Raw genomic sequence first — 25,459 nt, forward strand, 5'->3', positions numbered from 1 at the left:
ACACCCTTTCCTATCACCTTATCCTTCTTTCTTGTTCTCCACGGTACGGCACAGGAGTGTGTTGTACTGCAATGATTTGTTGCTGTGTTTTTGTATCAAAAATAAGATTCTTGTTTACCTAAACTATTAAAATTCCCTGTCCGGCTGGACAAGGAAAAGAAATATATAGAGCCTATTGTGGTCTATATTACATTGTTTTATTATCTGATTTATGTTTAGGACCTTTGTCTCTTTAAATACATCTGTCAGCAGAAGCATTGATGTTTTACAGAGGAATAAGAAAAGCAAGATTAAATCGAGCTTAGTTAACAAAGGCATCAATATCAATATTGTTGGTATCACAGACTAGATTTTGTCATTCATATGGTGGACTGAGATTTTCAAATGCGTAAAAGATATCATGAATGGAATTTGATCTTGGCTGGACCAATTCACTGGTGTGGGATTGTTAGAAGTCAGGAGAGAGTCTTTGAAGATCATCAGGTCCAAAATAGAATCTTTACAGTGCGTCAGTTTCTGGCACTTCTGAAAAACAAAATTAGGAGAAGGTGTTCACAGGTTTGCTCTTCTCCCCACCCCAATGAAGACTGAAGCCCCTAAAGAAAATGGTGTTTACAGAGGTGATAAATTGAGAAGTAATAAACTTCATGCTTTCTTTGACGAAGGTGATATTTTCAACTGAGGTGGTAAATAACAGCAACCTAATACAAGGGGTTTTGTGGACTGATATTTCAAGTGACAAACATTGGATGGCAAGGAAATAGCGTGGCACAAAAAAGTCTTCATCTTAGAGATTTTTTGAGAATTTTGTGAATAACTTCTTCTACACCCTGCTACTACGGATAAAGGAGTAGTGAGGGGGAAGAAGAAAGTCCCAAATAATGTTTGATGAGTCACTAAGCCAAATATCTGTAAGAATCATGACATCCAGATAGAAGTTCAACAGGCTCAGCAACATAATGCCAATGCATACATTATCGAAACACCAAATTATCGGGAATTAAATATTGTTAACAAAAATAACAACTTCCTATACTTAACTAATAAAGCCACAAATATTGAGAACACAAATATCATTGTGAAAAATAGAAATCTTTACTTATATCAAAATCCCAAGTATCAAAAGCAAAACTATTGTCACCTTTAAATAAACATATAATATGTCAAAAATATCGATTCACTACAATAATATTGCCAAAATAATTAGATTATCATTCAAAAATATAAAAAAGCACTTTTTATGTAAAACAAATATCCAAAATAAATCTAAACATTCATATACGTTTACATTGAAAAAATATTACAGCTCAAAAATATTGAGAATTCACACCAATAAAATATATACCTAAAATCTGAACAATATAACCGCAAAAAATCTTTGCATTAACTACAACCATTTAGGGCCTTATTATGACTACGCCACAGTGGTGGTGCAGGCATTAGAACTTGGGAGGTCGGACCACATTGGCACTGCCGCAACTGCCAAGGATCAGAGACCCCTGCCAGTGTTGCTGTGGTCTTCAGGCCGCAATATGCTTGCATATTACAAGTTTCCTCACTGCCACACTGTTTATGGCGGTTGACCACCATGAAAAGTGTGGCGGTGAGGTAACAAAGGGGTCCCAAGAGATCCCCCTTGTGCCCTTGCTCCAAGGGGTGCATGCAGGGAGGCACACTTTGTACCCCCCTGCCTGCATGCACCCCCAGTTTCTGCTGGGAATGGACTTGACAATCCATGACCTGCAGGAACTGCCTTTGATGCTCCCATTGCGGTGCCTTTTTCTCGCTGGTATTTTTTTTTATGGCTTTGGCGGTCTCGGAGCAGGTCTCAGAGCAGGGTGACAGCGTGGCTCTGAGACGGTCAACGTCATAATAAGGCCCTAAGACAACAACCTAAATATTAATAAATATATATATGTATACATAAATACAATTATATTCAAAACTATATATCCTACATTATAAATGAAACCTAAACTTGTGTTTACCATAAAAAGACATAACTGATTAAATCAAATCAAACTAAAACTAAACTAACCAATAAAATCAAACCATGAACAACCCTAACCAATAACATCAGACAAACAATTAAATCAACAATATAAAAGTCAGACACATTTTATCGACTAACTACTTCAAAAATGACAATTGCTGCAAGACGAGAAAACTCTGCCAGTTTCTCTAACCAGACCCTAAAAAATAAAACAATACATCTTGACAACTACCTAACCAATTAAGTAAAACTTATATTTAAACTAAAACTTACTTGTAAATAAACTTAAAAATATAAAATAGATATACATAACAAAACACTCCCCAACTTCTATCTGTTAACATGTACTTACTAAAAGAAACTATGGGCAATAGATTTATCGGCATGGCCATGGCATTAGCTAAAAGAAGGATAGCCATTTCCTTGGAGTCCGTCGGTGGGACTCTGGAAACGAGATGTCACTTACTGGGCAGGGGCAGTGGGCAGAGTCCTGGTCCAGAAAGAGTCTTGAACCCTGAGACGCCGCCCCATGGCTGAGCAATGGAGGAAAGTGTTGTCCAACTGGGAGAACCCAAAGCAGGCCCAGGAAGATGAGGATGAGACTATAGACAGGAATAAACCACAGAGAAAAGACACTGACGAGACCTAAATAACACATAGTATGCATGAACAACTCAAAGATGTCTATAGGTTGGGAAGACAACAGCCTCTAGACTTGTGAGACCCAGTTGAGGTGATAGCTAAAAGGAAATAATTATTATTCATTCATACCTGTAACCTCGCCTCCCTGCCCCATGCATTAAAGGAAATGACATGGTGAGTTAAGTATAGACTGAACAAGAAACCATAAAGGTAACCCCAGATCCCCGTACCCCATGTAATCTTATCCCCCCACTGAATGCTTGAGCTATGGTAGTGACTGCCCACCTGCATGTTCCCTTATGTACATGCTTGTTTGATTAATCGTAGCTTCATTAAATATCAAATGGATGGTACTCCTGCGGACACCCCCTCAAGGTGGGTTGATTAAATATGAGAAGGCAATTGCACGCAAGACAAACATTGTAGACCATACTGTCATAACTCTAGAGACATGAAAAGATGACACAGGGAAGTATCACTGAATTACATAAGATATCATTAAGGGAGGTGTGGGAACAAGATAAGTATGAAGGACTCGTTTATCCCTGTGAATAACCGTTTCTTGTGATACACCAAAAGCAATGGTAAAAAATAATATGTAATACTGTCAATAACTTTAATGAAAATAAAAAGATGTTTGAAAAAATATATTTAAAAGCACATAAAAAAATAAAAAGGACACCAAATAAACTGATTTTTTTCAAAAATATTTCCAATTTAATTATATGTAAAAAGTAAACAATATATAAAAAAATGTTTCCCAAAATATCTTACAGATTACCTAAATGTATATATATAAAAAATAACATTTAATACACAAACATGCAAGAATTATATATTTGAGCAATATTAGTAAAATAAAATGTAAACTATATAAATAATAAATATTCTATTCCCACTCCAATTTATGCAACAGTAGAGAAAGCGTTAAACTCAGGAGGGGTAACATTTAATATTCCCACTCCAGTCGGTGCAATATTAGGGAAAGCGTTGGACTCTAGAAGGGTAACATTTTCTATTCCCACTCCAGTCGGAGCAACAGAAGGGCAAGCATTGGACTCAAGAAGTGTAAAATGTACTACTCCCACTCCAGTCTGTGCAACAGTAGGGAAAGCGGGGGACTCAGGAAGGGTAAAATGTACTATTCCCACTCCAATCAGTGCAACAGAAGGTAAAGGGTTGGACTCAGGAGGGGTAAGATGTACTATTCCAACTCCAGTCTCTACAACAGTGGGGAAAGCGTTGGCCTCAGGATGAGTAAAATCTACTAGTCCCACTGCAGTGGGTGCAACAGTGGGGAAAGCGTTGGACTCAGGTGTGGTAACATTTACTATTACATTCTAGTCTGTGCAACAGTAGGGAGAGAGTAGTTCACTTAAAAAAATAACATATTTTAACAACTCAATTAAATAACAAAAAATAGAAATACTTCAATTTTAAAATTATATGTCTAAATTTGATGACAAATTAAACAAATTAACTAATTATTACAATTGTAATAATTATAATAATTTAAAACAAATATTAATTTATTTAAAACACTATACTATATTCTCACAATCATAACGGCCAACAATTAAAATGTAATTGAAATTAAAAAGCATAACACAATTAACATATTACATAATAAACACAATTTTTTATAAATACATAAACAATTCTAAATATATTATTACTTAAATAACTTCCCAACCCTACCTCTACAAATTAAACAATATGCGCCTAAAGTATAACTCAACAAATAAGATATTTTCACAATGTGCATAATTATCAATTACATAATTAATAAAAAAGTATTATTTAATTTTCAATAATAATTTTGCAATTTACATAATTAATTATCAATTAAACAATGAATGCAACTTGCATTAATTCATATAATTAACTAATTATATTTAGTGAAACGTCCCACCCTTAACCCCTACAACCCACAACTCACACCTGGAATATAACTTAAATAATATCTTAATTACACAATTTACATAATTAATGAAAAATAATTATTAATTAATTAATTTTAACATTTCCGTCTGTATTTATCCATATTTATTTTTGGTCATCTTATTGATATTTATCCATATTTATTTTGACTTTCAAGAATAAATGTAGCAGTAAAATGGTATATTTCTGTGTTTATATAACTCTTCAACGTGCACTTAAACATGGATGCCTGTCACGTTGTAGCAAACTAAGCAGACATGTATAATAAAAGATTACCCTCACAGGTACATATTAGCATCATACTACAAATATATGGTAAAATATACCTGTATTTAAGGAAATTTAATTCTGTATTTTAACCCTCCACGCTTTATGCCTGCTCAGCTGTTGCCTAGAATTCATTAAAAAACATGGAGAGTTTCTCACAAGAAGCACCATTTTCAGTATTTTTCTGCTTTTAAAAATAAATACAGACAGAAAACACATTGTTTTCTGTCCGTATTTATCTGTAAAATCAGTAAAATCGGAAACAACGGAAACCTTAATTGTAATTAATTTACTTTCCACAAATGTACCCCTACAAACCCCATAACCTGCACCCAAAATATTACTTAAAGATAACTTCATTATACAATTGGCATAATTAATTTTCAATTAAATAATTAATATGAATTAATTATAATTAATTTACTTCCCACCCTGTATCCCTACAAACCCCACAAACTGCTATGCCACAAAAAATCACAAATAACATTAAAATTCAATTTAAAAATCACAAAAAAGTACAAGCTATATTAAAAGAATTACCAATACTTATACAAAATATTTATAACATATACAATTAAAACATCTACTAAAATACATATAGATAATTAAAAAAATATTCTTTGCAACAATATTTCTGTAAACAATATTTACAGCATAAATATTATTCACATGATTATTAATTACTTTAGAAAAACAATATTCTTGTCAATGCATCAGAATATTTGTGTATCACGATATTAAAAACTCGATATATGTGTGCCTCAATATTTTTTACTCAATATTTTGCTAAATACCCAATTGACTGAACAGGGATCCAACTCTTACATTGACTCTCCGGAAAGTGCAACTGAAACTACATCTACAACAGTAGGCGTAAATGTTTGGGAGGATGTAAATTATCAAAGTCTAGATATATGGAATACAAACACCATAGATGCAAGAACCAGAACAGAGACCCTTCAAACAAGGCAGAACAGTCAACAGCGTTGGTGTCACGACAAGTGTCGTTAGGAAAGAACAAGAAAGAACAAACTCCAACTAATGATCAATCTGCCCAGCACCACACTTATACAACAACAGACACATATTATAAATCAGGCCATTTCCTTCGGCCCAACTGCCTTCTAGGATCCCTTTAAAACTAAGGTGGACTTCTACAAATGCACTCACAGACTTAAATTGTTCTCTTTCTTGAGTGATAAACCAAAAAAACCTACACCAAACAATCAAATCACAACTAGTACCCTCACTGTGAAAGATCCAGAGGATATACATCAGGTCAACACATTGTCAGAAAATGGGGAAGAAGAAACAACTGTACTGACCCTGGCACAAGAGATGGAAACTGACTCTAACTACACCATGACCAATGCTATCTAACGTAAGTCAACTGTCCCTCCTCAATGACCATCAGGACATACCATAGACATTTTTCATACAGCAGTACTGCAGGACTTGGACAAAGAATACAAGAAATATGACAAAAAGAAGAAATTCTTACCTCAAAATATCACCCATAATGAGAGAAAAGCCATCAAGACCCTTAGAAGTAACAGTGAGTTGGTTATATAAAAGGCAGATAAAGGGACCAATGTGGTTCTTTTACATACAGATGACTACATCAAAGAACCAATGATACAACTATCAGATCATAATTGCTATCAGAAACTACAAGAAAATCCCATTAGGAACATCCAAAGTAGACTAAAAATAAAACTGGTACAATGCAGGACTTCTAACGTAGAAAGAGAAGAGTCATCAGTACATTGACCATTCCATGATGGTGACCTTTTAACTACACCCAAAGGTCCATAAAAAGGCTTTCCTACGCCAGGGTGTCCTATCATTGCTGGAATCAATTCTATCTGTTCATAGGTAAGAGAATGTATTGACTGCCATGTGCAACTAATAATGAAGGGCCTTCCCTCCTACATTCAAGGCAACAAAACATGCTGGCAAACTTGACAACATCACATGGGCGGCAGACTACACACTAACCACCATAGATGTGGTAAGCCTATGTTCTTCAAATTGGACATACTGATCGTATTGAAGCAGTAATAAAGGCTCTTAATACTAAACCATCATATTTCCTTGAGTCCAATAACATGATCTTAAAACTGTTATCCTTTTGCTTACTTAACAACATTTTCAGCTTCAATTATGAACTCTACCGGCAGATGCAGGGTATGGCGATTGGAGCCAAATTCAAACAACAGTACACCTGCATCCTCATGGGAGTGGTAGAGTAATTTGGGATCTGGGATGATCAATTTTTGGAACATACCCCGATATAATCTCCTGAGGGAGGTGTATTGATGACATACTCTGCATCTGGCAAGGACCAACAAGTACCTTACAACAGTATCTCCAAAGGATCAATAATAATCAATGTAACATCCAGACTACTGCTTCTTTCTTGAATAAAGAAATTGATATTACTCTGTACATAAACAATGGCAAGATACAAGCAAAACGTTACAGAAAAGACAAAGCAGCAAACTCTATTCTGAGGCTTGCCAGCTGTCACCCCAAAAACATTTAAAAATATATTCCAAAGGGTGAACTACTTAGGTTTAAATGTAAATATATTAAATGTAATTATAACAATACTCATTTATAGCTTCTGCAGATGAACTGTTGGACAGATTGGAAGCAAGGTGATACCAAAAAGCTGAACAATATGCTTCCTGACTGTTAGATCTGGGGGTTTCTAGTTGTCAATGGTATTCACCTTTGTCCAAATAGGGACCCTTACTTCTATGTCAGGAAAAGGGGATTACACTCCTAAATAACCCCTGTTCACCCCCTTGGTAGCTTGACACGAGCAGACAGAAAGGCAACAAGGAGAGGCAAAAAATGCTGGTACAAGGATGAAAGGGGGCGTGGATTCAGGGGAAAGGAAGCCAAGTATCGGCTCCTTGATCGTTCAAAGTATTTAAAGGAGGGGAGTGTTGACAAACTCCACCTCCGCCAGCACAGCAAGGGACCTGCTCAAAAGAGCATATCTACAATAAAAGCAGGCACTCAACCCTACGTGACTCTAAGGGATTATGCAGACAGCCTGATGCCTAACACAAGGGTACACCTAGGAAGGGCACAGGGCCACATCCCCCACCACATCAACTCCAATTCCAAGCCCAGTGAAGCAGGTGAAGGAGGGCACTGTAGGGGCCACCCCTGGCAAAGAGGCAAAGGAGGGCACTGTAGGTGGGACACCAGGAAAACAGGGGACGCTGGTCCGGAGGCGTAGCCAGACAAAGCGTTCCGCAGGATCCAGCACGTCGCCAGAGGTAGTGCCAGTGTCTGAACCTGATGCAGGACAGTTGGTGTGTGTGCCTGTTGTGTCATCACCAGTTCCCACTAACCCCAAGACAGGGAAGCCATTTCGTATTCCCAAAAAGTAGAAGGGCACCCCTCCAACCTCTCCCACCCACACTGTGTCACAGGTCTGCATGACTCCACCTCCACGTGCCACTATACCACCTGGTCCAAACAGCCCTCCAGTTTGCAAAACGACTGCGCCTCTGTCTCCCCAGTAAAGTGTTCCTGCTGTCCCCGACACACAGCCAGCTCCAAGTCCGCCTGACAGCCAAATGTGAGTCACAGTTTCCCTCATGCACCTCTCTCATACAGGTCTGCTAGTCCTGCTCATTGTTTGCCACCTGGATGTGTTGCTGGTCATGGAAGGGTACAGTGAAACACAGTCACTGTGCAGCTTCTCATGTCCTGACTCCGCATTTCTCCCTGGCCACTGAAATTGTCATTCACTGCCCTGTTGTGCTCTCCCCTGTGCCATGGACACTGGCCCTGTTGCTCTGCTGTGTTATACTCTCACCTGTGCCATTAACACTGGCACTGTTGCTCTGTTGTGTTGTACTCTCACCTGTGCCATGGACACTGGCCCTGTTGCTCTGCTGTGTTGTACTCTCACCTGTGCCATGGACACTGGCCCTGTTGCTCTGCTGTGTTGTAATCTCACCTGTGCCATTGACACTGGTCCTGTTGCTCTGCTGTGTTGGACTCTCCTCTGTGCAGCCTCTCATGTACCTGCTGTGCCACATGTCCTGGACACTGGCCCTGTTGCTCTGCTGTGTTGGACTCCCCCCTGTGGAGCCTCTCATGTACCTGCTGTGCCACCTGCCCTGGACACTGGCCCTGTTGCTCTGCTGTGTTGTACTCTCACCTGTGCCATGAACACTGGCCCTGTTGCTCTGCTGTGTTGTACTCTCACCTGTGCCCTGGACACTGGTCCTGTTGCTCTGCTGTGTTGTACTCTCACTTGTGCCATGGACACTGGCCCTGTTGCTCTGCTGTGTTGAACTCTCCCCTGTGCAGCCTCTCATGTACCTGCCGTGCCACCTACCCTGGACACTGGTCCTGTTGCTCTGCTGTGTTGGACTCTTCCTTGTGCAGCCTCTCATGTACCTGCTGTGCCACCTGCCCTGGACACTGGCCCTGTTGCTCTGCTGTGTTGTACTCTCTCCTGTGCCATGGACACTGGCCCTGTTGCTCTGCTGTGTTGTACTCTCACCTGTGCCCTGGACACTGGCCCTGTTGCTCTGCTGTGTTGTACTCTCACCTGTGCCATGGACACTGGCCCTGTTGCTCTGCTGTGTTGTGCTCTCCCCTGTGCCATGCCCATTGGCCTTCCTGTTTGTAGTTTGCCTGTGCAGATTATCTTGCATATGATCAGCATTTTGTGCATTGCTCTTGTGTACTGTTGTTCTACTGTCACATCTGTGCAATATGTGAATAACGACAGTTACTCCTGTTGTGTGTTTTGTCAGTGTCCTTGCTGATTAAAGATATTTTGGTGTGTGCATTTGGTTGCCTGTGCCCCATGCTCTATGTGTCACTTCAACATTGCCAAGCTCTTTGCCCGCATCACATTGTTAAACAGGGGTGGCAGGGTCTTCAGTCCATTCAGACACTGATACTTGTGTTATCTGCGTTGGCTCTTTTACCTGTCATGCAGTTTTCTTTTTAGTGGTTTGCTATTGTTGGCTACGTTGTTGCCATGTCAGGTTGGGGTACACTGCCAGCACAGGGTGTGATGCTGTGCACAGGTTTGCATGCAGGCTGGGCAATGTCATTATGTATGTGTGTTATTCCTGTATATCTGCCCAGCTGTGTATGCGTATGGTCATTGTGGGTTGGCCCTTAGTCCTGGTCCCCTGGCCTACATGAGATGTGTGCTCTTGGGTGGTGAGGAGGTGTGCAGTGTGAAGGGTGTGACGTTGTAGTGGGTGTGGATGTGTGTGTGCCCCTGGATTGTGATAGACACACATGTGTCACCCAAGAGTTGTGTGCCTGTTGTTTGGATTGTCCTGCCCTGTGTAAATGATCGTATGTACTTGTGTGAGTTGTCTGTTGTGCACTGTGCAGTGTGTCGGTGTGTCGATGCAGTTCTGTGTGACTCCTCCTTGTTGTTTTGGTCAATTATGTGTGTGACTTACACATCAGTGATGTGTTTGTTTGATCATCAATGTGTCTTGAGTGTGTGTGTGTAGACTGTGTGGCCCTGCTGCTCCTCACTGGCATTGTGTTTGTGTTTCTCATGCATTGCAGGCACATGGTGCCTGAAGGACTGGACTTTTTCTAAGGTCCAGCGGTGCCAGGGAACAACACCTGAAACCTTCGTGGGATACCTGTTCAGCGCACAAATGACAGAGACACGGGACACTTCCTTCGGCATCAAAGATCAGCGTTTATTACTGCAGGGAGGCAAAAGTCACGAGAAGTACAACAGAGTGTAGGTTCTGAGAGTCTGCTTCGAATTGCAAATGTGGATCGCTCCTTTTATACACATTTTCGTCATTGCACAACATATGAACAAAAGGTTACAACTCAGTTCCCACAATAAACTTCAAAAGGGCTTCTTGAAACCCGGAACATAATTACAGTAACATTGCCGGTTCCCAACTGTAAAAACACATCTTCTCACCGTTAGGCACATTCCACTCTAGTTGTAAACGAGCAAAAGAAAGAGACAAGAACAGCTGCAAGGAAGACAGACAACAGTAGAGAAAAGAGTGTGAGGGTAATATCGGGAGCATGATCACAGGATCAAAGGATTCGATCCTAGCACATGCACGGCTGAAACAATAGACCGGCACGGCAAGATTACCCTCAAGCGGAGCCATCTGCCTTTGCAGTGTCATTCCCCTGGTCATAAAAGACGCATGAAAGGAATATGCGTCTTCCGTAAGGCTTGGGAACTAAGGGTCATGACGCGGACAGTTGCCTGCTAGCTAACTACGTGAGGGCAAGAAACAAAATGGATGCCGTATCTAAAATGGAACCCGAGGGTTCAGATGAAGAAACGCGTAAATAAGGCGAACCCTTCCAAGTAGTGTAGCGAAAACGCGTACACTTACTAAACTCGTCATTTACGGTTCATAGATACCAAACTTGCCCATATTCGATCATGCCCAAAACATCATAACGATTCTCACGGAACCTCAGACGCTCCTTTTGCCCTCATGTAGGCAAGCACTAGTCGAAATCAGAATCGATTTCAATATTCATCAGATCATTCAGGTGTTGCTGGAACATTATCCTATCCATCAATGCCTCTTTGGTAACAGATGGCCTTCTCATACACGTAGTAGCACAAAGGCCACATAAGGCAGGACCACACTGCACGCAAAGACAACACGTGAACAGAAACGTCACAACAATCCCTATAATCATCAGAATCTTCCAACCCCAGGTCGACATCAGGCCCCAAAACCATCCTAGAAGCGTCCAATCTCCCTCGTCCACGTGTATGGACTCTGAGATTTTATGCATTATCAGGTATAAAAATGCAACAACTCGAATGGATGACCTTACACACACCACCTCTATCTGCTAGTACAACGTCTAGAACCATACGGTTCTGTAGCGTCATAAGTCTATCCGCCTGAAGCTCTGCTGTCAGGTTACCAAGGGCGCTTGCAGTGATATTAGCAGTCGATTCAACCACACGAGTCAGCTGTCTCAAGTTCCTACTATTAACCATAGGACCCCAAAACGGTAGAAAACCCTTAAAGAAGTCTCCTGCCTCTTGACCAGCAGTATCCGCTCTACTAATAACGCCTCTCACAACTCTAGTCTTGTGATAGTCTGAGGCAACAGTGAAAGTCGGTGGTTGAAGATTTGCGATATAACAGGTGCCTGAGAAATCACGAGGCAACCATGTATAAGCACGATCGTAACACACAAAATAAGTACCCTTGGCAGTCAGAAAGACAGGGGAAGAGAGCATCGGTAAGACATACGTCTCAGTACAAGCACTCTTCCCAAACTGAGCTCTCGGATTTTGACCAAGACCTTGCAGACAGAAGTGACCAAGGTGAGGTACGATCCAAATCGGAGACGAGCTCTTAAGCTGTCTATCACCCACTGATATACTATACTCAATCTCACTCAGATCCTTATAGGCTCGCACCTCCCCCTCTGGGATAAGCGATGCATCAAAAATGTCTCTATCTAAATCAGCAATAGCTATCGCCAAAGACTTGTGGTACGGGCCAGGACCAAGGTTTACTGAGCGTGGTTCTCGATGGGGGTAGCAATCTAGTGCACTACGGAACATACTTTGGAATGCTCGAGCTGACCCCTGGGGACTAGCAGGAAGAACTAAATACGGAATACCCTTATCCATGGTATGTGGCATTAACCCACACACCCAACAGTTGGTAGTATTCATCACCAACTGATGCTGATGCAGGAGTTGAACAAAGGAATTGTTCATAAATTCCGCACGTCTGACTTGTTCATGTTGAGGCAGAAGATGAAAAGAATGTGGAGAAATAGTGGAGGCAGAATTCAAATCATGTGAAGGAGGAGTAGGCGAAATAGAAGGCAATAATAATTGAATCCCAAAATATACTCCACCCACTAGTAACATGGAAACAGTTAGGAATAACATAAAAATCTGAAACAAAAAACATTTTGCGCGAAACACCTTATGCAATTTAGATCTTTGCGCCGACATTTCCTCTCTTTTCGACAGCATAGTAAATTCCATCCTCTAAAAACCGTCCGTGACGTTCTTGACGCACTTCGTTCTGAGTAGCAATTATCAATTCCCAGGAGTTCCCAGAAATCGACAAAAGAAATCGACCTAGTGTCAATAACCTGTTAAACAGAAGGAAGTACCCGCACGGCCCTACGGCCAACCCAGATGATAGGTTTTAAATGAATTGAGCATTCAATTTAATATAAGTCTCTTAGCTGCACGAAAAGAAAAGGGTACACACAATATAAAATGTCCACAATTATTCAAGGCAAATGTGAGGGGGTAATGTAAAATCAAAAATAATAAAAGGAATTTATTTGTCCTTATTGCGTGGTCGAAGAAAATATCGACATCTCCCGGGTCGAGTCTGTTCTTCAAACAACGGTTCAGATGGCAAAGCAGTGTTCGATTGCTCAGGTAATAATCCAGGACTTGAACTCTCCACTAGTGATGACGTAGGTAAAGTTTCGGTTGATTCAACAGGGATGTCTGATTGCACTAAATCGGTCTTTACAAGCTGAGCATCACTGAATGGCATAAAACCCGGGACCGTACTGGTCTCTGTCGAGGCGACTCCTTTCTTGATCCATGCATCTGCTGGCAAAGGAAACGGAACTTTCTTGGTGTGGGTGGCATGCACCCAATGCTTTCTGCCTTCCAGTCGAACCGCCGTCCTTGTTGCCAATAACACCTGATGGGGACCCACGAACCTTGGCTCAAGATTTCGTTTTCGTCCAAAATTTCGGGTAAGCACCCAGTCACCTGGTTGGAGCCGATGACCAGGTCCCTCAGTTTGTGCCGGTAAAGCTTCAAAGACCTGTTGATGAATCAAACTTAATTTAGCAGTCAGATCATAAAGATAGTCAATCAACATTGGATATTCAATTCTGTTAAACTCCTTAGGCCTCGGAACTCCCCAAATATTCGCAGGACGGCCGAACACAATCTCATATGGGCTAAGCCCTACTCGAGAGTGCACGGTTGCCCTGGTCGATAAGAGAGCTAAAGGCAAAGCATCCGGCCACGATAAACCAGTCGTTGCCTGCATTTTGGCAAGTTTCAGTTTCAGGGTGCCATTATATCCTTCCACCAAACCTGCCGACTGAAGATGATTAGCGCTATGAAATTTTTGGACTATGCCTAGGCCACGACACACACTAATCCCATCATTCTTCCATACAGGAGACAACAACTTGCATATGCCTTTCGCGCTAATATGTGCTGTGCCGTGGGCCATTGTAACAACAGCAAGCACATATGCATCCGGTAACATCCATCTCTGTTTTTCTGACAAGTCAACCCAACATCCATTCCCGTCTCACTTCCCCGTGCTTTCTTTCCACTTAGTCTTTTCCATCTCAGTGGCCTCGTTTTGTATTTCCTTCACACTTTCAATTGTGTCTTCACACATGCTAGTCTCCGCTGGCCATCTCACTGAACTCGTAACATACATTCGATTTGTCAGATCTCTGGCTGTCTCTTTAGCAGTCTCATCCACAAACGCATTACCACGACCAACATCATCTATCACTTTCCGATGCGCACTACATTTAATTATGGCCACCTGCTTAGGCAATGTAAGTGCATCTAAAAGGTCATTCACAAGATGTCCATGCTGAATCTTCGTGCCATGCGACGTAAAGAATCCTCTGTCTCTCCACAATCGACCAAAACTATGCGCTACGCCGAATGCATACTGACTATCGGTAAACACATTCACCCGCTTTCCTCTAGACAACACACACGCTCTTGTCAACGCAATCAATTCAGCCGCTTGAGCTGAATTCTGACTCAATCTCGCAGTTTCCACAACCGTACTCAATGTCACTACAGCATACGCAGTCGTTACATCACCATTCGGCAACTTAAAGCACGAACCATCAACGTACAAAGTACCATCGGGATCTACCAATGGAGTGTTTTTCAGGTCAATACGACCCTTCGTCTCTTCTTCAGTTCTTAACCCCTTCGACGCTCATGACGAGCTGTGCTCGTCATGAGGTAGCCTCCTGCTACGCTGATGACGAGCCCAGCTCGTCATGTAACATGCGATACCGCAAATCCCAGCGTACGGGCGGAATTCCGCCCGCACGCATGCGGTTAAGTAGCAATCATGTGGTGCTACATCACCTGATTCCATGCTGACCGGCAACAATGTTGCTGGGTTCAACACATTACAACGTTTTATTCGTATATGACTTGCCAAAAGTGTCAACTCATAATCCGACAATCTTGCGCTTGTCAGGTGTTGAGTTTTTGTTCGATTCAAGAGAGTGTCAACTGCATGCGGGACCATCACCGTGAGCATATTATCCATGACCAGACCTGCGGACTGTCGAATAGACACCGCAGCTGCCGCTGTTGCTCTTAAACAACTCGGCAATGCTCTAGCTACTGGGTCTAAGGTCGAAGAAAAGTATGCACATGGACGCTGTTTGTCACCAAATTGTTGCGTCAAGACACTCAACGCACAACCATCCCTCTCGTGAACGTATAGTGTAAACGGCTTACTGTAATCAGGAGTACCTAACACAGGAGCCGAACACAACGCATCACGTAATTCAGAAACACTTTTCTGACACTCTTCAGTCCAAGGCAAAGGAGTCGGAACATCCTTGCACGTAAGAGCTAACAATGGTTTCGCTAACAATGAAAAATTTGGAATCCATTGTCTACAGTATGACGTAATACCTAAAAAGGCACGTACATCTCTCTGGGTTTTTGGCACAGTCATTCGAGCAATCGCTGCGATTCTTTCTGGGGTCAACCTTCTCCCTTCTTTTGACAATAAGTGACCTAAATAGGTTACTTCTTGACAACAATATTGCAGCTTAGAAGGTGACACCTTGTGATGTAAGTCACATAGATGTTGCAACAACGATACCGTAGCGGTTCTACAAATATCCTCGGTATCGGCTGCCACCAACAGATCATCAACGTATTGAATCAAAGCCGCACCCGTCGGCAACACAAACGCATCAAGCTGACTTTTAAGGGCTTGACTGTAAATCAACGGACTCTCACAGTAGCCTTGAGGTGTGCGTTTAAATCTAAAAATGCGACCACCTAATGAGAATCCGAATAGGTCTCTGCTTTCCTCAGCGATCGGAATACTAAAGAAAGCATTCTTTAGGTCGATCACCGTGAACCAGGAGGCAGAAGCTGGAATCAGGGTCAGCAAGGCTGTGATATCAGGCACCACAGGAAACTGTGGGATCACGATTTTATTCACTTCTCTCAAATCAATTATAAAACGGTACACAGGAGGCTTAGATGGATCAGTTCGTTTCAAAATGGGTAACACAGGACTATTACACACATTTCCCCGAGTTTCTTCAATGACATCCTTTTTAATCAGGTCATAAACGATCGCTAATAGCGCTCGCTCAACATCAAGAGAGGTACGATACTGAGGTATACGCGGTAATCGAACATTCGTTTTCAACTGGACCACATAGGGTGGAATGTTTAACAGGCCCACATCATTGGGACCTGTTGCCCATAAAGACGCAGGAAGAATACTCAATTCCGGTGGGAACTTATCTATTGATAGGTACATAGGAGAGATAACCCTCTGACCTAACGTAAGCTCCACTCCTTCAGGAGAGCAATACAAAGTCGCATATAACCGTTTTAACAAATCCAGACCCAAAAGATTCTCACCACAACCAGTAGATAAAATCAATGGAGCCTCCAGCTCACGAGGACCAATCGCAAGGGACAAAGGGCTAGAGACAGGATTGCTAACAGGGGCGCCAGAGAATCCAATGGAAACATTTGTTAAGCCAGACAAAGGTGCGCCAGGGAGTTTTGAATGCATGATGGAACTTTTTGCTGCACCAGTGTCCAACAGAAAAGGCTCAACTACGCCAGATGTGACAACTGCGACGTAAGGCCCTCTCTGATCAACCGGAACTGACACTACTCCCTCTCTTTGTCGATGGCTGTCCTAGTAACGGTCGTCTGTAACAATCTCATGCTCAACATAATAATCGTCCACATGGTACTGTGCAGATTTATCGGACCCCGCATTTCGCTGGTCGAAACAATTATTTGCGTCTGATGAAACAGTAGAGCGCTCATGATTTTGAACGAAACCTCGACCTCTGCCTCGAGAGGCCTGTTGAGGACCACCACGACCTCCCCGAGCCGAAACATTATTATAACGATCACGTAAAGCGGGACAATCGAATTTTATATGGCCCTCTCTCCTACAATATGCACACTGATTATACGCAAGCGTAGATCTAAAGTCAGAGGAGTCAGAGCGCGACTGCATCCTAGTGGACTGGGCTCGTGGTCGATACTGTTGTTGTAAATCATTTTGATTTGAACGTGGAGGATATGCCTGCTGCAACAAAACCTTTGTTTTGAGCTCCTTCGTTTCTTGTCTGAACGATCACTTTCTTCCTTTTCCCTATTCTCATAATATTGAGCCGTCGCTAATATCTGTGCAGTGGTTGAAACAGCCCATGCACTTTCCGAATTTTTCAATTTATTGCATAGCTCCGGCAACAAATTTAACACAAACTTATCAACAAACAACCGTTGGCCTCCTTCGGTGCTCATGTCCTGACCACTATGATCGACAAATGCCTCCTCGAATCTAGTAAAGAAATCGGAGACACTCTCGTCTTTCTTTTGCTTGCAAGCCGATAATTTATCCCAATTCACCCTCATCGCTGGCATGAGTGTTTTCATAAGTGTAATGATTTTCTGGGGTAGATCCAAAATTAACTGCTCAGGCTTAGCCCCACCAATTTGTCGTCCATCAGCCGCTACTAGTGTAGCCCAGTCACCACCTAACTCAACTAAATGATTTTCTTGGCGAATTTTTGCCCAAATTGGTTGTGGTACGACATTTCCAAACAGCATGTCGATGTCAGCAAGGTTCATAATAGAAGCATCCACCAGTTGGGATAACTCCTTATAATAACCTGCCGGATTCTTGCGTGGATCAGGCAAGGATTGTTTCACCTGCAAAACTTCTGATCGCTTCCATGGGAGGTGTATCCAAACTCTTTGGAAGTATGGAAGAATCACAGGATTAGCATTAGCATCACCTGGCATCCATACTGGCGGAACCTCTCTCATAGGATACTGACCAGAGTTCGTTTTCGTATTATCGGTGTTATCATCAAATGACACACGAGAAGGCACTGTGGATCTAAAGGCTAACAATCGCTCTAGTGCACGTCGTACATCTCTACCTACAATCATACCGTTCGAAAATTGACTCTGAAGTTCAGTCATATCGGGCGGTACATTATCTAAATCATCATTATACCATTCTTCTCTCAAAAAGTTACACATTTCTTCAAACACGAATCTCTGAGTGGGCTCATTAAACTGAGAGAATGTATCAAAAACCATGCGCGGAGGGTAGTTAGCAGGGTGTCTTATCCATCTACGCGCCATAGTTACCAACGTGGCACTCTCCCTTCCACCAGGGATTTGACTTCGTCTCTGAGGAGTTTCAGAGACATCGGATCGAAATAACGATCCAGAAAGTGGGGAGTAAAGGGTAGCAACAGTATTAGGGATACGATTACGAACAGAAGGAGAAAGAAGAACAGGAGCAACAAGATTAGAAGTGAACGTAGGGACAGCAGAGGTAGCCAGGACAGTTGAGGTAACAGGAACAATAGACTGAGGAGGTACAGGCAAAGGAGCAGTAGAAGGGACAATTACAGGACCAACAACAGGCTGACCAGCAGCCGCTGGAACGACAGGAGGAACTACAGGAGGAACTACAGGGGCTGTAGCACCCTGTGCATAAGGAGGTGGTGATTTCAATAAATAGGCTAACAAGGGATCCTCCTTCAGATCTTCTTCCCTTTTAACATGATTAGATGGTAAAACCGGATAACATTTATCTACCTGCATGTGATGCAGTCTAGTAGAAACTTCTATCTCTTTTTCTGCTTTATCTCGCTGATATTGTTCTGCACCTTGCATCATCGTAATGATACCTTCTTTTTTATTTTTCTTAAGCTGTTTGATTTCTTTCTGCTTGGCCTCTTTACGCCATAACCAAAAGGAATCGAACATAGCAGGCCTAGCTTTCTTTTTAAACAATTTAGCTTCAAGATTATCTAAAATCGTAATTTCAAAACTTCCATGTGGTGGCCAACTAAGGTCACCATCGTTTTTCGTATAACGAACCCAATATTCATTATATATAATAGGGCCTACACCATGTCGACTATAGAGCTCATAAATTGGAGTTCCAACTGGAGGTATCGGACACGAGTACTCCAACCGGGAATCAGTGTTATAACATTTAAAGAAACCAAAGAAACCACTACGGCTAGGCATCTTGCTCACTAACCAAGTATCAAACTTCAAGGGTTATCGAAGCACTAAATCTTCGTGAAAGACAAAACCCTCGGTTTTTGGCAATTGCAACTGTCAAATAACAACTAAGAACCAACAACTAAGCACCACAAATGCAATGGAACCATGCAAAACAACTAAGCTTCAACAACAACCAAGGATACTGGGAGCGAACCACAAATACTTAACTGAGAGTACAATGGCGTCACCAGGAAGGCCCGTCTATCGTCTCGCCGTACGAAAGGACTACGCCAGGTGCCAAAACAGGTCGACAGTCAGGGCATCGGTCCGTCGCAGCTGTCAGGAAGCGGGAAGCTTCGCAGGAAAAAATCTTCGGGCCACTTATTTCGACAACAAGATCGATGAAGCGGGGTGCACCTTCCCTCGGAGATTTCACACGAAGTTCCTCACAATCGTCAGGCTTTGGACCGGTACCGCTGATGTGGCCCCACGTTGGGCGCCAACTGAAGGACTGGACTTTTTCTAAGGTCCAGCGGTGCCAGGGAACAACACCTGAAACCTTCGTGGGATACCTGTTCAGCGCACAAATGACAGAGACACGGGACACTTCCTTCGGCGTCAAAGATCAGCGTTTATTACTGCAGGGAGGCAAAAGTCACGAGAAGTACAACAGAGTGTAGGTTCTGAGAGTCTGCTTCGAATTGCAAATGTGGATCGCTCCTTTTATACACATTTTCGTCATTGCACAACATATGAACAAAAGGTTACAACTCAGTTCCCACAATAAACTTCAAAAGGGCTTCTTGAAACCCAGAACATAATTACAGTAACATTGCCGGTTCCCAACTGTAAAAGCACATCTTCTCACCGTTAGGCACATTCCACTCTAGTTGTAAACGAGCAAAAGAAAGAGACAAGAACAGCTGCAAGGAAGACAGACAACAGTAGAGAAAAGAGTGTGAGGGTAATATCGGGAGCATGATCACAGGATCAAAGGATTCGATCCTAGCACATGCACGGCTGAAACAATAGACCGGCACGGCAAGATTACCCTCAAGCGGAGCCATCTGCCTTTGCAGTGTCATTCCCCTGGTCATAAAAGACGCATGAAAGGAATATGCGTCTTCCGTAAGGCTTGGGAACTAAGGGTCATGACGCGGACAGTTGCCTGCTAGCTAACTACGTGAGGGCAAGAAACAAAATGGATGCCGTATCTAAAATGGAACCCGAGGGTTCAGATGAAGAAACGCGTAAATAAGGCGAACCCTTCCAAGTAGTGTAGCGAAAACGCGTACACTTACTAAACTCGTCATTTACGGTTCATAGATACCAAACTTGCCCATATTCGATCATGCCCAAAACATCATAACGATTCTCACTGAACCTCATGCCTTTTCTCTTCCTGTATGGCATGGTGTGTGTGGCATGGTGTGTGTGGTATAATGCCATCCCCTATGTGTGTCACTTGTGCCTAGCCATTGTGGGTCTACACTCCCTTTATTTGTGTATGGTACATGCCTTAGATGTCTGCTACTGACATGCAAGTCGGTTCACTTTGATGTCAGCTGTCCCCTTTGTTTACATGTGTATGTGCCTCCCCATCACTTCATTTGTGAGACTGTGCCTTGTTGTGCAGTTCTTGGGCAAGTGTGATGTTCCACTCTGGACATTGCCCAATGGTTGATGTGTGATGTTTTTGAGCTATTTATCAGTGAGAATTGCCCATGTGCACTTGAGCTGTGTGTGCTGCCCTGTGCTCTGGTGTAGATGGTTCTGCTCTTGTATCTCAGAGTGGTGCATCCTGTTGTTGTTGTGTTGGATGTATGTGTGTTGGCTGTGGTATTGCTTCACTTCCTGGGTGTGCTATTGTTTTTGTGCTGTGCTGTGCTGATGTGTGGTGTGTGTGTTGAGGTTGTGTCAGTCATGTCTGTGTGTAGCTGTTATGCTTGTTGTGCACACACTGCTTGTTGTGCATACAGTGCTGTGTGTATGTGGGCTTGGCATTGCCTGATGTGAATCCCCTGATGTCCTGTGGTCTTTGTTGAGTTGTGCTTTCATGTGCATCTGTGGTTGGTTTGATGTGGCAGTGTAGTTCTGTGAAGGTGCATTTCTTGTGTGATTTGTGGTATGTTGTGTGTGTCTTTTGTTCTTGAGTGATGATGTTGTGCACTCATGTTGTGTTTGTGCTTCGATTGCCTTTCCACAGTTTGGCTGACTGGGTTTGTCTGTTTCTGTTGGGGTTCTGTGTGTGTTCCTGTGGTGTTTGTGTGGTGTTTGTGTGTAGTTTGTGGGCAGGCATCTGTTCAGGCTTCCCTGTGTGTGTGAGGCACTGGTGTTGTGTGTTCCTTGTCAGCCACTCTTGCAGTGGCTATCTCCCTGGTTGTTTGTTGTGTGGTGCAGGGTGTGTATTGTGCTTTCTTGTTGCTGTGCTTGTTGCTTGTTGCTTGTTGCTGTGCATGGTGGTGCACAGGATGGGCACCTGGCCTGTGACTTGATGGGGTGTGTTGATGTGTGGTTGGGGGTTGTGTGTCCCTGTGGTCTCTGTGCCCTGCCCATATCTTGGAGTGGCCCTGCCTTCTGCATTGTGTGCATGTGTTGACCGCGGCGGTGACGTTACCGGGAACGGGACGTTGCTGCTAGTTCTCGGTCGATGTGTGTCCCTGATGCAGAGGGGTGACTTGGTGGAAAAAAACAAAACAGGGTCCTGGCTTTTCACAGTAAGGCTGAGCCAAATATAACAAAACAACAAAACAGAGGCCAATACTGGACTTAATTCAAGCTAATTTTGTATTAACCTTTACGAATGAAATATAACGGTCAGTTTTTAGTCTTGCATCACTAGTTAAATTTATTATTTTCTTCACTAGTTGCAATTTTTAAACCATGTCAAAGACTATATATGCATGTACAAACAGTTATAAGGTTCAAATTATCAAACCGGCAAATTTACACATATTTACAATTTATACACATCCTACAAAAAACATTCATACTCCACTCAAACATCTATACATAAAAACAACAATAAGGCCCTTTGTCAACAAAAATATAAGTGCTTAGACCTATAGATGGTACTATACTTCTAGATTTCTAGTTCAAATTATTTACAACTATGTATATTGAATACAAATTCGTTTTTAAGTCAGGAATGGATTTTTAAAGAATTTGGATTTGACAAAAGGGTCCGGTCAGGTCAGGTCAGGTCGACACGTTTCAAACCCCTGATTGCGGGGTTCTCATCAGGACCAACATTTTCTTGTAAATAGGGTTTAATCCCAATGACCAAATCAGTTCGTGATGGATAACCATCAAATTCCGTAGTCACACTCTATAGTTGAAAGAGGCAGATTACCCACGGGCTCTTTAGGCGATTGCAAATCAAATGCCCGTGCAGATTATCGATAGTTCGTTGAAGGGTTTCAACCTCAGTAGGAGTCAGCGGTCTCGTCAAACGGTGTCTGGCAAGTAAACGCGAGGGGTGACTTGGTGGCAGGTGGGCAATGTGTGGGTGACCTTGTGGATGTGTTGTGACCCCCAGCAGGGTATCTGTGATGGAATTGGACCCTGTGTCAGCCCGTGTGTTGTGTGTTGTATTTGTGTAGTTGCGTACCTGCAGCGGCATCCGCGACGGCCCATTTGATGGTAGTACTGTAGCAGGTACATCACCGGATGCATATGTAGAGCTGGGTCCATGGCGTTCATGACCTGGTGGAGAGGACCGGGTCTCTGGTTGGGCGGTGTCCCCGCTCCGGTGCGTCTGCCTTTTTGGGCCATCCTAATTTGTGGAGCGGGGCGGACATCATTCCGCACGGCGGTGAGTCTCCATTGACTCCCACCGCCGCAGTGGAGGGCGCACTTTGATGGTGGTGCTCGTCGCTCCACGGCGGACGGTAAATGACCTATGTTTTGCTATACTAATATGGCGGACGTGAGTTCCGCTGCTTGTGGGTGGAAAAAGGCATTTTCCGCCCCATCAGCACTGCGGTGGTGCCACCGCCCGACATCCTAATGGACGCCTAAGTCTTTTGTCCCTGAGACTTCAGCAGGAGGCAAGCACACATTCAAGCCCTTGGAGAATACCTAGTAGATGATGAAAGTCCTTAAAAAGTTCCTTCTCCTGTCCCATGGCAATAAAGAAACCACTGCAGGCCAACCCAGCAAACAGCACACTGGCAGAGGGGCAGTCCAAACTCCTGCAGCTTCCTTGGTTCTTTTACTTGGCAATAGGTTTCTTGTTCACATAAGTGATCTTAAGTTCTTGGGTCTGAGTCCCAATAATTATACTGCTTTTCTCTTTGTTCTCTGAAGGCAGAGGGACCTCTGCCTATTCCAAACCAGTTCCTGAGCACTCTGTTTACAGGACTCCTTCTTTCCTTTCACAGTGCAGGACAGAAACATCAGACGCCCCACAGGAGGTGGAGCCAGCATTGTGGAGGGAAAGCACAGCCCTGGAGCACTTTGTTGACATGATTCCTTCTCTTCTTTCACAGTGCAGGGCAGAGACATCAGCCGCACCCCGGGGGAGGGGGTGGGGGGGGTAGGTTGCATTGCGTAGGGAAGGCCCAGCCCTATTCAGGTCCCATGTGCAACTCCTCTCTCCCATCTAGATGCAGATCTCCCTATTCACCACTGGGCTGACTCATTCTGTGTCTTGGAATCCCCCAGCCCTGTCACTCAAACTCTAGACAAGAAATACACAACCTAGCAGAGGCAGGCCTTGGATAGTTAGACAAGAAAATACCTACTTTCTAAAAGTGGTATTTTCAAACACAGTGTTAAAACCACCTTTACTAAAAGATGTATTTTATCATTCTGAGTTCAGGCATACTAAATTCGAATTTCTACCATGTTCCCTGAGACAGTTAGGATTATAAGATGTAATAATCTAACTGCCCATTCTGGCCTATGGAGAACAGGTAGCCTTGCAATAGTGAAAAACGAAAATGGCTGTAATTCACTATTAGGACATGCTACACACACCAGGGCATGTCCTACCTTATACCTACAAGGCACCCTGTCCATGGGCCTACCATAGGACTGTCTGATATGAAGAAAAGGGAAGGTTTAGGGACTGACAAGTGGGTGCACTGGCCAAGTCGACATGCAGTACTAAACTGCACACGGGCCTTGCAATGGCAAACCTGAGACACACTTTACAAGCAGCTTCTGTGGGTGGCATAACCAGTGCTGCAAGCCCACCAGCAGCATTTGATTTACAAGCCCTGGGCCCACATGATGCACTGTACTAGGGTCTGACAAGTAAATCAAACATCCCAATCATGGAATCACTAATTAGTACATCAATTTAACTTAGGGAGCACTTTCACTGTGGCACTGAATAGCAGTGGCACAGTGCCCAAAACATATAACCAGCAAAAACATATAAAAAAACAGAGGAGACAATCCGACAAAATGGAAGGGAGACTCACCCCAATGATGCCAGTTCTAACACGTGTCCCCTCCAGCTGAAATGTGGGGAGAACTACCCTTCCCCTTGGGAGTTCTCTTCACTAAGACGGAAACATCTGAAAAGACCATCAGCGTTGGCGTGTGGATTTGGACCGTAAAGTCCATACCCTGTAGGGAAATGGACCACCTCAACAACTTTGGGTTGTCACCCCTCATCTGCATTACCCATTTGAGGGGCCTGTGGGGTCTGAACCAGGAAGTGAGTCCCAAACAAGTATGGTCTCAACTTCTTCAGTGCCCAGACCACAGCAAATGCCTCACGCTCAATTGCACTCCACCTCTGTTTCCTTGGAAGTAACCTCCTACTGATGAAGGCTACAGGTTGATCTAGGCCCTCTTCATTAATCTGTGATAGAACAGCCCCCACACCATGCTCTGAAGCATCTGTTTGAACAATAATTTGTTTTGAGAAGTTGGGCGCCTGTAGCACGGGTGCGGTGCACATGGCAGTCTTCAGGGCGTCAAAAGCCTTCTGACAGGTGTCAGTCCAGTTCACTTTCTTGGGCTGCTTCCTGGAAGTCAGCTCGGTCAAGGGTGCAACAATGTTGCCATACCTCTTGACAAACCTCCTCTAGTACCCTGTGAGTCCTAAAAAGGCTCTCACCTGTGTCGGAGTCTTCGGGGGATCTCATGCCAGGATGGTATCAATCTTGCATTGCAGGGGCACCACCTGGCCGCTCACTACCTGGTGACCGAAGTATACCACGGAACCCTGCCTGATCTGGCACTTACTCGCCTTGATCGTGAGACCTGCCTTTCGCAGTGCCATCAACACTTCCCAGAGGTGGTGCAGATGTTCTTTCCAACTGGCGCTGAACACTGCAATGTCATCCAGGTAGGCG

Source organism: Lissotriton helveticus, chromosome 5_1, assembly GCF_964261635.1.
Source record: "Lissotriton helveticus chromosome 5_1, aLisHel1.1, whole genome shotgun sequence".
Taxonomy (NCBI): Eukaryota; Metazoa; Chordata; class Amphibia; order Caudata; family Salamandridae; genus Lissotriton; species Lissotriton helveticus.